Source organism: Mytilus galloprovincialis, chromosome 6 (assembly GCF_965363235.1).
Source record: "Mytilus galloprovincialis chromosome 6, xbMytGall1.hap1.1, whole genome shotgun sequence".
NCBI classification, from domain to species: domain Eukaryota; kingdom Metazoa; phylum Mollusca; class Bivalvia; order Mytilida; family Mytilidae; genus Mytilus; species Mytilus galloprovincialis.
The window spans coordinates 58,487,300-58,503,083 of NC_134843.1; the positions used below are offsets into that span (position 1 = coordinate 58,487,300).

The 15,784-nt window shown below is 33.4% G+C and overlaps 1 long non-coding RNA gene across 1 annotated transcript in view; it reads right to left on the reverse strand.

Moving 5' to 3' along the window:
- The window catches only part of LOC143079982 (uncharacterized), a 250,721-nt gene that overhangs the window by 29,832 nt on the left and 205,105 nt on the right, over positions 1 to 15,784 (reverse strand). The gene's annotated exons all lie outside the window — the stretch shown is intronic.

Sequence of the window (15,784 nt, forward strand, 5' to 3'; positions counted from 1 at the left end):
TAAACCAAGAGTTCCAAATGGTGAAGTTGAAATCATCCCTTCGTAAATTTTACGGACGCCATCACGAGTTGGTTGACCGTTATGGAATAACCGTTTCACAAATGATATCGGATATGTTCCTTACGTCGTAACTACAATCCCCTTCCCTTTCATAAATATGACCTACCGAATTAGACTATTTACCGGATTTGTAATCACTTAAGCAACACGACGGGTGCCACATGTGGAGCAGGATCTGCTTACCCTTCCGGAGCACCTGAGATCACCCCTAGTTTTTGGTGGGGTTCGTGTTGTTTATTCTTTAGTTTTCTATGTTGTGTCGTGTGTACTATTGTTTTTCTGTTTGTCTTTTTTATTTTTAGCCATGGCGTTGTCAGTTTGTTTTAGATTTATGAGTTTGACTGTCCCTTTGGTATCTTTCGTCCCTCTTTTATAGCAAGACCATTTAAAACGTTATCAGAATTGTTAAAAATATACGACGCCAAAAATTGAAGTAAACAAATCCTTTCGTAATTTCGGGTGTGATCGAATAATTAAAGAAAACCCGAATGAATTGTTTTGACTGACGATTTCTTCGTAAAGAAATGAGTTACATCCCTTTACCTCAGGATAAACTTCTATAATCGTGGAAGAGTTATTTTCATTGGTCGAAAAAGACACACCTACGAGGTCACTCACATGTGACCCCAAAGCGGGTTTCGTTAGATCTCCCACGCGACATATCAGAAAACGGGAGCATGAGAGATCGGTTTTTAATTAGATTGCTATATTCCTTGAGTTTATCTCGTTAATTTTATTATCTCATTAGTGGTATTATTTTTGACAACCATTTCCTTTGTTTCTAATCTGCTCATTAAATTTGTTTTGTACCCAGTGCAAGGGGGTTTTGTTGTAGGAGGGTAGCCAAGACAGGAGTTTTGAGTACAAAAAAGGCAGAATGACAATTTATGTAAACAAAGTCGGGATAATCGAAAAAAAAAAAAAAAAACAGGAAGGAATTACAACCAAAAAAATGGAAGACACAATTTCCATCCTAGCCATTTATGCAGAAAGTTGTGGCAAACACATGTGAATGATGACTTTGTAGTTATTTAAAAAGAGAAATACTACTTGTTTTTTGTTTGTATCTGTCTGCTTGTTTAATTTGTTTTCATTTTCTTATTTTATTTCAATTTTAGGTCAATTTGCATAGACCCCTTTTTGAATTAGTACTGGAATTGACTTTTTTATTTTGATAAAAAACTACAAAGAGGAGTAACTCTAGATTATTCGTTTACAAGATATAAGAAACAGGATATTTCCCTTTATTTATGGTGTATGGATATTCGAATGGTAAAAGCGTAAGCGAATGCATACAAATAATTATTTAAGCAGATAGACATATATTTTTAGAACATGTTAAGGGTCCACAATATATAAAACGAGGAAAACCCATGTTATGTGAAACCCGAACGTCAAAGTAGAAGATCGTAAGCGTAAACTTATTGTTGCATTTATAGGTTAAAAAGTAAAAACAATGAATTAATTTAAGTAAAAATAATATTACATTTAAAACATACATACTATTACAAGTTATAATCTCTATCTCAATGCCATCAACTCCACAAAATTAGGTAATATCCTTTTTTTGCATTTACAATGTTTTCCTCTGCGGAGCTCAGCTGTAGGGATGGTGGTGCACCTCCAGTTTCCTTCTTAAGCTAAAAAAAATCCTTTGTACCACGACACATAATGCGATATTTATTTAAAACTTCTGCTTATGTTCTGAGGCAGACATCACAGGCATTTACCTCCTCTGTTATGAGTTTCCATTCCTCGTTCTTTTTCTGGTTTGTCACTTCTGTTGAAAATTCCACTTTGAACAACTTCAACTCATGTGTCACTCGAGAACTTATCAAGTTTGACTTAAATAATTGAAAACAACACGTTAAATTATTTCTTGCGTCCGAAGCATTTTTCTGGAATTACCTTCATCAGGAACGCTCAAAGCCAAACGTTGGAAATCCGAAGATGTATAAGTACCGAAACCGTTAAAGAACTGTCAAAAATAACTTGCATAAATAGCCAAAATCATCTTAAGCAAACTTTGTCGGGGGAGTTGAAACCCTAGTTTCTTATAATTTCAAAATTTTTAAACGGACAATTTTAGTAAAGTTTGGTAAATCATGTCAGTACCGAAGTTCGGACTACCGAGCTGATGGTACCCTCGGCTACTGATAGTCAACCAGCAGAGGTATCGACCCAGTGATGTAAAATATTATAAAACAAGTTTAATAATTTTTTGCGTCAAAAGTGCTTTTCTGGATTAACCATCATCAGGAACGCTCAATGCCAAACATTTGCGAAGATGTTTAAGTACCGAAACCGTTGAAGAGCTATATGTCAAATTTACCTAAAATAAATTGCATTAATATATCCCCAGAATTAGAAATTAAAGAAACTTCTCCGCCACATTTTTAGACTTATATCTTGGATTTAACTCGCACAGTCATCTCAGTACCAGACTCTATGACTAACGAGACGATTTTAATTTTGAAATTATAAATTTCCCGTACCTTAGTAGTAATATACCAACCTCGCCTTGTTGTTTCGTTTGTATTTGTTCTATTATTAATATTACTTTTACTGTTTGATTGTTTTATGTGATATCCATTTAACGTGGCTCGGTACTTATACATCCCGTCAATCTGTTTGTATTAACTTTTATTATTTGATGGTGTGTTTTGTATATGCGACATTTTGTGTTTCTTTGGTTCTTATAAAGCGACTCTGTACTGTAAAGGAACCTTTCAGTATGTTATTGTTCTATAATATGTCATTATGATATATTTCTAGTATGATTTAGAAAATACGTTGAACCAGAAACGTCAAAATTATTCAATCGCGTAGTGGAAAGAACTATTTGTGGATTCTTATAAATTCTATAGAACTTTCGGACTATTTTAAATCTCGGTCTATTTCTGAAATCAATTTTAACATACTGATATTTTAACCCTTTTGTTAACATTGCCAGTGTGAAAATTTTGAAATTGTTTGTATAAAACTTGAACGACAAAAATATGTGACGTATACAATTTTTTTGACGCAGACACGCGATCAATGATGGGTTTGTAGATAGATGTAATTGTGTTTTGTTAAATTGTTCCTTTTAGAATGGTTACATGTACACGAAGATGACTGCTGTACCAATAGTTTGACTATTTTATTTATTATGTCTGTTTAATTCACGCATCATTGTAAGTATAACGGAATTTGATGAGACTGTCAACAGAGTGAGAGGTTAGGCGCTTTAAAACCAGGTTTAAAAAGGGACGAAAGATACCAGAGAGACGGTCCAACTCATAAATAGAAAATAAACTGACAACGTCATGGCTTAAAATGAAAAAGACAAAATGCCTGTACTAAGTCAGGAATATGATAGTTCTTTTCCATTCGTTTTTGGTGTGTTTTGTCAATTGATTTTGCCATGTTATTGTGGACTTTCCGATTTGATTTTCCTCTAAGTTCAGTTTTTTTGTGATTTTACTATTTAGTTTCTTAATAATTTCAAAATTAATAAACGGACAATTTTAGTAAAGGTTTGTTAAATCATGTCAGTATCGAAGTTCTGTCTAAGAAGCTGATGATACCCTGGGGGTCGTTTTTGGTGTGTTTTGTCAATTGATTTTGCCATGTTATTGTGGACTTTCCGATTTGATTTTCCTCTAAGTTCAGTATTTTTGTGATTTTACTATTTAGTTTCTTAATAATTTCAAAATTAATAAACGGACAATTTTAGTAAAGGTTTGTTAAATCATGTCAGTACCGAAGTTCTGTCTACTGAGCTGATGATACCCTCGGGGACTGATATCCACCAGCAGAGGTATCGACCCAGTGATGTAAAAAAATAATAATTTCTTGCGTCCGAAGCGCTTTTCTGGATTTACCTTCATCAGGAAAGCTCAAAGGGTAATTGAGATGAAGTTTGTTTTTCTGTCCATTGACAATTTCTTTGCAGACAATTTAGTCATCTGTAATGGTGGTCGCTTTCACAGGTGTCTTCTTTATTCATATAATATCAAATATTTATTGCCATGTGAACTTTAAACATTAAGTTTGTGACATACAAAATAATAAACAATATAACTATATTTCACATATATATATATACACAATCATTCATTTACAGTAAATATTCCAGAGTCCCCTGTCCTCAGTTCTAATGACCTTCTTTCAAAAGAGGATTTATCTTACAGCATTTTAATCTCTTTAAATATAATAAAGTTTGTGTTTTAATATTAAATTCTATAGGAAGTCTCCCCAATTCAGCTCTAGTTGCAAGATTAGATGCATTTTTTCTAGTTTCTAGTAAAAATTTACAAAATTGCAAGTGTAATTTTTCAATTGGACTTTTTTCTGCAAAACTTAAAATACTTCTTTTCCAGAATTTAAAGCTCTATTTTTTGCTCTAAAAAGAGATATATAAGTGTCTAAATATGTAACTTCAGAGTTGTATATCATTATTGGTTTTATGAGGGAATCAAAGAAGTGGCATGCAATTTTGACTGGTAAATTATTCAAAGACTGTGTAAGCTTTAATCTTATATAGATAAATATCATATATTTGTCTTTTTAATATTCAATTCTATCTGCCATTTATCACAGTATAAAGCTAAATCATTGAGACTATTCTGTAGCCCTGTTTTAGTTTCTGAAAAAATTAACAAGTCATCTACAAAATTGTAGGCAACTTAGTTTTGAGTCTATAATTTTTAGAGGATAACATAAGTCATTTTCAAAGACCTCTGTGATTTCATTATATTCTATTAAATAAAGTAGGACTCAGTGAATGACCTTGTTTTACCCCTCTTGTAATATTAAACATATCAGTTACCATGTTTTTGTATTTAATCGAAAACCCAGTGTCATCATATTGATGTTTTATAATGTTAAAAAGTTTCTTTCCTACCCCCATATTATAGAGCATCTCTCCATACAGAGTCAAATGCCTTTCTTAAATCTACAAAACAAGCATAAAAGGAGTAGGTTCAGTAAGACCCCTATGTGTGTTACATTTTACTGTTATGTCGTTGTTCTCCTCTTATATTTAATGCGTTTCCCTAGGTTTTAGTTTGTTATCCCGATTTTGTTTTTTGTCCATGGATTTATGAGTTTTGAACAGCGGTATACTACTGTTGCCTTTATTTGGCCCCAAAATATAGCAGTTTGACAAAATTGTGAAAATGTAATCGTTTCGCTATTTATTGGAAAGTAGAATGATTCTGCTACATAGAAATGGGCTGTTTTTGACAATACAATGCACATATATCGGGTACTAGCATCATGAAGTCATGCTAAATTACTGAAATCTTCACAATTTTAGCATTTTAGTTAAATGTAAGACGGTTTCCGTCTTAAATGAAAGTGGCCGCATTCGTGTTCATTCATAATATTGAAATGTAAGTTGTATTTGATGATAATACATAATATATATAAAGGTTGAGGATGAACCCGGATGCGGCCACTTTCATTTTTGACAAAAACCATCTGAAAAGTGACGATTTTTGGCATATTTGATAGATTTTTCATATTTAAGCTTGAATCGGAGCGTTTTTAATGACTTAATCAGTTAAAATCTTTCACAGAAACTAATTGAATCAATTAAAGTAGACACTTAAGTGTTTAAAAAGTGTCTAAAATATTTTTAAAATATTTCGATGAACTTGAAAATTGAGGCCAAAATTGGCCCTTACCGGACCTACTCCTTTCTTTTTGTTTTTATATAAATACTTATTTATTAGAGATTTTAAATATAAAAATTTATTAGAGATTTTAATATAAAAATGCTATCAGCAGTTCTGTGGTTCTCTCTAAAACCAAATTGACTGTTACTTAATTGTTCATCTATAATTTTAGTAATAAAATTGAGAAAGGAAATGGTGAATATGTCAAAGCGACAACCATCCGACCATAGAGCAAACAACAGCCGAAGGCAACCAATGGGTCTTCAATGTAGCGAGAATTCCCGCACCCGTAGGTGTCCTTCAGCTGGCCCCTAAAATATGCATAATAGTACAGTGATAATGGACGTCATACTAAACTCCGAATTATACACAAGAAACTAAAATTTAAAATCATACAAGACTAACAAAGGCCAGAAGCTCCTGACTTGGGACAGGCGCAAAATTGCGGCGGGGTTAAACATGTTTATGAGATCTCAACCCTCCCCCTATACCTCTAGCCAATGTAGAAAAGTAAAAGAATAACAATACGCACATTAAAATTCAGTTTAAGAGAAGTCCGAGTCCGATGTCAAAAGATGTAAACAAAGAAAATAAATAAAATGACAATAATACATAAATAACAACAGACTACTAGCAGTTAACTGACATGCCAGCTCCAGACCTCAATTAAACTGATTGAAAGATTATGTCTTCATCATATGAATATCAGGTACAATCCCTCCCGTTAGGGGTTTAGTATCATACTATCATAAAATATATGAGAAGAACATAACCCGTGTCATGCCAACAACTGTTTTTTTTTAAAGAAATAAATGTGTTTAGTTCCGATGCAAAGACCCTATCAGTGAATCAATGTTAAAGCCAAAATATGCAATCTTTAATGACCTGACAACAGTATCGTAACTATATCCCCTTTTAATAAGTCTATTTAAAGGTTTTGTTAGTTTCTGAGGAGAATACTGACATTTTTGTGCTTTATAAAGAATATTTCCATAAAATTTTGGATGTGAAATACCTGAACGTATAAGATGTCTGCATGTTGAGTTATATTTACGAATTATTTCCTTATACCGGTGATAAAATTTAGTAAATGTTTTGACCAGTTTGTGATATCGAAAACCCTGGTGTAATAATTTTTCAGTAATACATAAATTTCTCTCGTTAAAATCTAATACATTGTTACATACACGAGCGAATCGTACAAGTTGAGATATATAAACACCATAAGATGGTGACAAGGGAACGTCACCATCTAAAAGTGGATAATTAACAATAGGAAATGAAAAATCATCTCTTTTATCATAAATTTTTGTATTAAGCTTCCCGTTTATGATATAGATATCAAGATCGAGGAAAGGGCAGTGGTCATTGTTATCATTAGCTTTATTTAAAGTAAGTTCTACAGGATACATTTCTTTAGTATACATACTGAAGTCGTCATTATTTAGAGCCAATATATCATCCAAATATATAAAAGTATTGTTAAATTTTTGTATCAAATGTTGTTTTGATGGGTCTTTGCTAATTTGAGTCATAAATTGTAACTCATAACAATACAAAAACAGGTCCGCAATAAGTGGTGCACAGTTAGTCCCCATTGGAATTCCAATAACTTGACGATATACGGAATCTCCAAAGCGAACAAAAATGTTATCAAGTAAAAATTCAAGTGCATAAATAGTATCAAAGCATGTCCAATTGACATAGTTCTTTTGTTTATTGCTACTAAAAAATGATCTAAAAGAGTTTGAACATATGTACTCGCATTCCGACTTTTTAAATGCCCAGTTAATTAGGGATGTGAATTTTTTCTTAATAAGAATATGAGGCAAAAAGCCTATTGTTTAGAGTTGCATAAAATATTTTTGCAAGATAATTAATCATAGAGACTCCTCTGTAGTTATTGGGATCATTTTTATCTCTAGATTTATGTAATGGGACTAAACATGAGTGTCTCCATGTTTTAGGGTATTTCCCTGTTAGTAGAATAAGATTAAATATTTTTACATAATTTTTAATCATAAATGGGTTAGAGTATTTTAGAACTTCATTTATAATTCTATCAGGGCCAGCAACTTTCCCTAATTTTAGTCCATTTATAACTTTTTTTATTTCTGAGAAACTGAATGGTTTATCTGTTTCTAAATTTTCTATAATATTATTTTCTAAATTTTCTATATTATTTTCTATATTCTTAAGTTTATTTTCTATTTCCGTTTGGAAGGTAGTATTAATTTTACGCATATCTATTTATATAGTTTCCCATTGACACAGCCATTTCTATTAGGGATTCGCCGGGAAATGTGGCCCGGCCAGGACATTTTAGGGTTTAATATAAGTAGTCCGATCCCGGTGACCGGTAGCAGACAATACACCAGTGAAAAATATTACAGAAGCAACAATATAAACATTTAGTTTATAAGGTAACCAGCTAAGCATATTTAAGCTATTGAAGGCACCACCATGTACTCCCATAAACTTGTATACTTTAATTATATTGAAACAAATGTTCCATTTGTAGAATGTCAAATAAATCATCATTGAAACTTTAACGGTTTGATTCTTTAAAATCAGAGAACTCGGGGACAGTGATTCCCATGACATTAGGGGCTCGTCCGGGATCGGAGTACTTATATCAGATGGAATGGTCGAGCGTTATAATCAAACCGCACAGATTATGCTTGCCATGTATGTCAACGAGAACCGTTCTGAATGGGATGATCATTTGCCTCACGTAATGATGGCATACCGGGCTGCAATACATGAGAGCACAAAATTCACCTCTAATACGTTCTGAATGGGATGATCATTTGCCTCACGTAATGATGGCATACCGGGCTGCAATACATGAGAGCACAAAATTCACCTCTAATAAACTCTTGCTCGGGCGCGAAATTTCTCTGCCAATAGACATAATTAATGGCGCTCCGTCCGACAGTACAAAAACTGAGTGTCCTTTACAGTATGTAGAATTGGTAAAAGACGCGCTACAAAGGGCATACGAATTTGCACATGAAAACATACAATCAAGTTTTCAAACAAATAAAAGATACTATGACGAGAAACTTAAAACCCAGACGTTTTAAATTAACCAACTCGTTTGGTGTTGGTATCCACCTCAGGCAAATATTAAACTAGGGTTAGGATGGACCGGTCCGTACAATGTCATCAGGAGACTGTCTGATATAACGTATCAGATAACGTCGTGCGCTACAGGGAAATCAAAAATTGTTCATGTTAATCACTTAAAACCGGTAGTCGGCGACGGATACATAAATCAATTGACAACTGTCGATATAACTGGACAAGACTACACCGAAACTGAATCTGGAGATGTTAATTTTGACAATGAAGTCGAAACATTTTTAAATAAAACTGAACCCACCGAATCTATTGAAGCAACCTCTGTTGTCAGTTCAAAACCTCAATACACAACAAGAGGGCGTTTAATAAAACCAAGAATTCCATATAAACCATAAGGCAAATTAACACAACATACAATTCACTGCACACACTAACATTTTTTTTTAATATTCAAACATTTTTGTTGGCATTGTTTATATGTAACATTTGGTTAGAGTAACTCATATCTCTGAGGTGTGTTTAAATAAGTGTTTATGTACACTAGCAGATTAACACAATCATGATAATACCATGGGCCAAAAGCTTTCGGTGATGTGCAGGTTGAACATCGAAACTTACTACCATTGGATGGTAGGGGAAATTTTGACTAAATGGTTAGTCATGTGTAGAATTTTGAATTCTACAGGAAGCAATGGGCTTCCTGTTGGACATAGTCTATATGAGTTGTCTACAATTAAACATATAGCAATTTCAAATAAAAACCAATATCTTGAATGTTCTTACATTCTTCTCTTGTAGAACATGGACATAGCAGATGAATACTTCAATTTATTAGGTTACAACGAGGAGGATTTAGATACTGATTTAGCTACAATTCAAAATCAAGAAGTAGCTCAAACAACTGAGTTTCAGGTGGCAACACAAGTTGCGGCAGAGGATATAATGGATATGGAGAACCATGATAACCAGGATGATTCAATAGAGAAGATGTACAGCTGGGAGGTTTACCTCCAAATGTAAATACGTTAGGCACTGGACAGAAAAGCATGTGCAGACAAGCATAAAATACCACTGCAGTGTTAGGAATTGTACGGTCACATGCAGGAGAAGGAACGACATGAAAACACACCTTAAGGAGGTTGAGAGTAGGAGATCTTACATGCAAGTGTGAACAAAACTCTCATGGAGAACAGAGGATATATTGATCCAGGGTTCCTGACATTTAAAAGCAGAACTATTAAAACATTTCCGGTTACTGCTTCCTCGACCTCCTCTTGTCCACCATCAATATTTTATCTATTGCCACAGCATACACCACAACTACATCTACTGTTGTGTCTCCCTCCATTCCTGCTGTCCCGTATTTTTCATCTCTCATTGCTGACACTACGAGTACATCTGTTTATCAAGAAGGAACAGAATACACAGTCACTGTACATTGTACCTTCCAAAAATCCATCCTTTAGTAACTTTCTAACTAGTAACATAAGTCTTCCAAGATTTCCGTCACCGGGAAAAGGCTCCATCTATAGCTACCGCTTCTGACATAAGACTCATAGATTATAACACATCTTTCGGTATTGCTGCCAACTCAACACAGTTTACAGATGGATCTTGCCAAACATCCAGTTTGGAGTTACAGCCACTTGTTTTACCGACTATCCCTGAAGCCAAAGAAGAGTTAGAGGGGTACATACGATGAATGTGTCTTGAAAAAAGAGGTGCGGGATGTACATGGGTACATACGATGAATGTGTCTTGAAAAATGAGGTGCGGGATGTACATGTTTCTGGTAAAGTGATTTTTGTATCCCTCAACCATTTTCTCAAAATTTTAACTAAAAGATTGACTTGATTGGTAATAAAATTTGAAATAAATGTACTCAAAAACTACTCATTGGAAATACCGATTTTTTTTTCACAGAGATATAACCATTTTTTAAATTCATTGATTTTTTCCACTTGTATCACATATTTTAGAATTCATTCCAGAACGAGATTTCAACGAGACTGAAACGTCAGAAGAATACATCCTTAAGGACTATATTTTTTTATTATTTGATACCAATTATTATTATTTTACTCCAAAAAAAGTTCATCGAAACATACCAAGACCTAGTTGATAAATATTTCGTAAAAGACCCCGTAACATTTTGGCTAATGTGCTTTGTCGATATTCCATTTTAAGACCCCGTAACATTTTGGCTAATGTGCTTTGTCGATATTCCATTTTGTTAAGTGTTTCGTTGATACATGTACATATGACGTGGCTCTGTACTTATACATCCCTTCACCGGGTATTTTGTGCAATTGTACCCTTGTCTTTTATTTTGCTTAAAACATGTTCTGAATATGCCATTGAGTGTTTCTTTTGATACATTTGACGCGGCATTTATTGTGCTCTGGTACATTTTTTAACGTTTGTCTTCTTTTTTTAGCCGATGTGCTTGGACTACATGCCCTTTTTGCTTCATTGTTACATATTTGTACGTGTTTAAAGTGATTTTTATAATATTAACACAAGGGTCGTATATGTTTGTTAAATAGGATATTTTCTTTCCTCTTATACGTAAAATAATTCTTATGGTGATAATATAAAAATTTATAAGAAAGACCTTGAAATATAAGTAAATAAATAGGATATTTTCTCCCCTCTTATACTTAAAATAAATCTTATGGTGATAATATAAATATTTACAAGCCAGACCTTGAAATATAAGTTAATTTGTCGTTAAGGACTTTTTCATACATACACATGCTATAGCCTTGGGAGCTTTTTTATTATTTTGTTACAAGCTAACCGGAAGTGAACATGTGTAAACCGGAGACATATAGAAACCATATATTTAGGAATCATCATACAGTAAGCTATCATTTGCAATTGGAATGAAATTTTAAACTTGATTTTAATATCTTCAGGAAAACATCGATTATAGCCTTTCCTTATAAATACGAAAAAACCTAAACACAGTAAGTCAGTTGTTCTTTCATTCATTTCAGATCCATTTGTCAAACATGCAAATATTCGTGACCGATAGTATCAATCACTGCAAAATAAATTGTATAAACAGAACAGTAAAAATAAACTGAACTCAAAATAGAACTATTACAGAAAGTAGTGGGTGGCTATTCTTAATTTGATTTTCATTTCCAATTATTATGAGGCTAACAATTTTTTTTTAGAACAAGCTCTCATTGCACATCCATCATTTAAAGAATCGTAAGTGATGCCTGCATATTAAAATTGACAAGTATTCCAACAAAGAACTCAATTATATATGGACATAATTGTGCAACAGCATTAACAGGAAGCTTTAGCTTAGGTTTATTTATTTTTTTAAGTTTTGACAGCCTGCAAGAAATGCAATATGTTTGGATCCTCTCTTCCCAAAGTCAGGAGCCTGTCAGTTGTAAATGCAATCATTACCACATCTTCTTATTTTTATAATGGCTACTGATTTTTTTTCTTGGGCAACTAATTGCTCACCATTTACCATACCAATTTTGAAGCAGAAAATTCACCCTTCTACATTCGACCAATAGTTGAAGTGAGCATGTAAAAACATGGGGTAATTTCCAAAATCCTTAAATAATGGCAATGTATTTGACTGGGCGGAGTTTAACCGATTCGCTCACAATAAACCAGTCCATCTATAGATAGGTGTTTTAGGATAAACTCATCAATGAAGTGTCCAGTCATTGTTTTTTTAAATTTCTTTGATGACACTGATAGGTGATTAGAAATCAGTAATAATTATAACGGCTATCATCCTTATCACACACATCTTCAAATATACTGTCCTTATGCTAATTAAAACGTAAGCTCCGCCCGATCAGTTGAAATGACATTGGTAATATGAACATATGGAAAAATTAAAACATGCACTGAATAAGTCAAAAAGTGGTAATCAAATGATCCTTTATTCTGTTTTCGTCCAGTGCAAAATTATCTTATTATATGATGGAGTATGTGGTTGGTTGTCAATTAATTGTTCTTCTGTAACGTGAGCCTCCTACCTCATGATAGCAGTCGTGTGCAGAATACAACAAGCAATGACGATTCGACAAGTTTTGTTTGGTTTCATTCTGATCTTGAATACAATTATATACAAATATTTCTAATTTTGTAATAGAAATACAATATGTAAGTAAGATCATACAAATAGAGTTATGCATCTTAAATATAAAAATTGTTGAATTTTTCGTTTCAATTTCTCTTACTCAGTTCTCTTTAACTGAACTGTAGGAATCCTGGACATACTGTTTATCACATCAGAACACAGATTGATTTTGACTTTTGGTAGCATTACTTTAACTGTTCCAGAGTTATGTCATTGTATAATGTCGTAGGTATCTTATTCCCCCAAATTGTTCTTTTTTCTTATTAAATAAATTGAGTCAATAAAAATGGAAAATGATCATCAGGATAAGATCCACAAATTCATGAACATGACTAAAATGACCATTGTTGAAGAAACAGATGAGCGACAAAGGCTCTTTGAAACCTTCAATTTAACATGTATAAGATCAACGCTTTTAAAGTACTAAAATATTTAAAACAATGTTAGTTATTGTTATTGAGCACCTTTCTATAATCTCATTTTCTTTGGCCCCACCGTTAATTACAGGTATTATCAGTGCAACCCGCGACAGTCCGTCTAAATTTTTTTTTTTTTTTTGCAAAGTTGAAGCAACAGCTTTTATCCTTGGACACATTCTGTTATTCTAGAATTTTCTAGCATTTATCTCTCTGCCAATCATGCATCCAGTCGAAAGTTTTTTTTTTATAAGAATCATGTTTTAAAGGTGATCCAACTGGTTCTTCAGACATTGTATGTAACAAAAATATTCAGCATTTTATTTGCAAGCCCAGAATCGACACGTCTTCTACAGAGTACATTTATTATGAAGGGCAACATTAATACAACACCATCCTGCCAAATAATTAAACCACAGCAGTTGCCATGACAGAATTGAGAAGACGGTGGTAAATGAAGTTCTCAAATTAGCGATAGCAATGCAGTCTCTCATTCATGTACATATTTAGGTCATTGACAAGCAACACAGATTCCTCAACAGTCGTTACGTCTTTCAGTGCTCTGACATCAGCACAGACACATCAAGTCATTCTTTCGTTAAGGTGGTATATTTAACATTGCCATTAAAGCGGGAGGTTTGGCATGCCACAAAGCCAGGTTCAACCCACCATTTTTTTCTTTAAAAAGATGTCCTATTCCAAGTCAGGAATACGTCCATTATTATATTATAGTTCGTTTCTGTGTGTGTTACATTTTAAAGTCGTGTGTTTCCTCTTATACTTGAGTGTTTAATGTTGTGTCGTTGTTGTGTTATATTTAATGCGTTTCCCTCACTTTTAGTTTATAACCCGGATTTGTTTTTTTCTATCGATTTACGAGTTTTGAACAGCGGTATACTACTGTTGCCTTCATTCTTCAGTTGAAAGCTGTATTCCAGAGTCGTTAACTAGATGTACAATACAAATACCAAGTTCAACTCTGTTGAATACTATCGCTTACACAAGTAAGAAGTCAAGAACCTTTTGTATCAATATTCATAATCTACAAGTAGCAACATATTATCAACGGCATCTGCCAGAAACATCCTAGTCCAACTCAACTGCGAGAGCAACATCCCAGATATTGAACAAGTTACAGCATATCAAACGTCTTATTTTCAGGTTTTTGCTCTACCTCTGCTAGTGGACTATCAGTTCCCGAGGGCATCATCAGCTCAGTACTCAGCACTTCGGTACTATCATGATTTAACAAACTTTACCAAAATTGTCCGTTTATAAAATGTGAAATAATTAAAAAACTAAGGTTTCAACTCTTCAGGCAAAGTTGGCTTTAGATGAATTTGGCTATTTATTTTAGGTATTTTTGACATGTAGCTCTTCAACGGTTTCGGTACTTATACATCAATTCAATTTCAAATGTTTGGCTTTGAGCGTTCCTGATGACGATAAAAGCGCTTCGGAATCAAGAAATTATTAAACGTGTTGTTTTCAATTTTTTACACCAATTTATCTCCTTATAAGGACACCACTGAATGACCTGACATGTTAAACCCTCAGTTTGACATCAATTCTGCAACACAAACCTTCTTCTGTTAACACCAACATGCATTTGTTTTCACCGGCACCGTAGTACCGTATGATAAAATTCTTGACAACCATGTACAAGATACCAAACCCACCTCAAATAGCATGAATAAGTATCAGGCAGGATCATTTAAAGGAGCTGAGATGACCAAAGAAAAAGTTTACTGATCAAATAAACTAAGCCAACACCAAGCTTTTCAAGAAAAAACATAGACGCTATAAAACAAAAAGTTGCCGAAGGTAATGTCTATCTTGGGAAAAAATTGCCCAAAGACCGTTATCTCAAGTTCAAGTAGTTAAAAGGGAAGTTTGCCCGAAAACAGAGTTATTCTTTCAATCATGACAATCATTTGGTTACAAAAAGTCAAATCTAGCGAATGATCCGGTCCGTCTTCAGAAATCCGGAATTTTGTTGGTACATACGGATGAATACTATGATACTTTGACGGAGGACAAAATAAGACAACGATTTAAATATCTAAGGAGGAGACAAATGTCAGCTGTCAAGATATGGGATATAAAAAATTCAAGTTAAAAATCTGACCACTCTGATATTCTAAATCACTTCCCTGTCAACTTTATGACCAACATCCTTTATGATGCTGCTGATTTTACGACAGACAAGGAATACCAACTACTTGCGAAAATAACTTCAACCAAAGTGCAGTCGATTGTAGAGATCCGAAATCCCATTTATACATACTTGAGATATCGAACAAATTAATAAATATATTATAATATTATAATAAATGAATAGGATTTCTGTTATGATAATGAATGCTAACATTAGACTTGGGTCAATTTAACTTAATAGGTACAATATATGTTAATAATGTCGCATTGACATAAAAAAACAA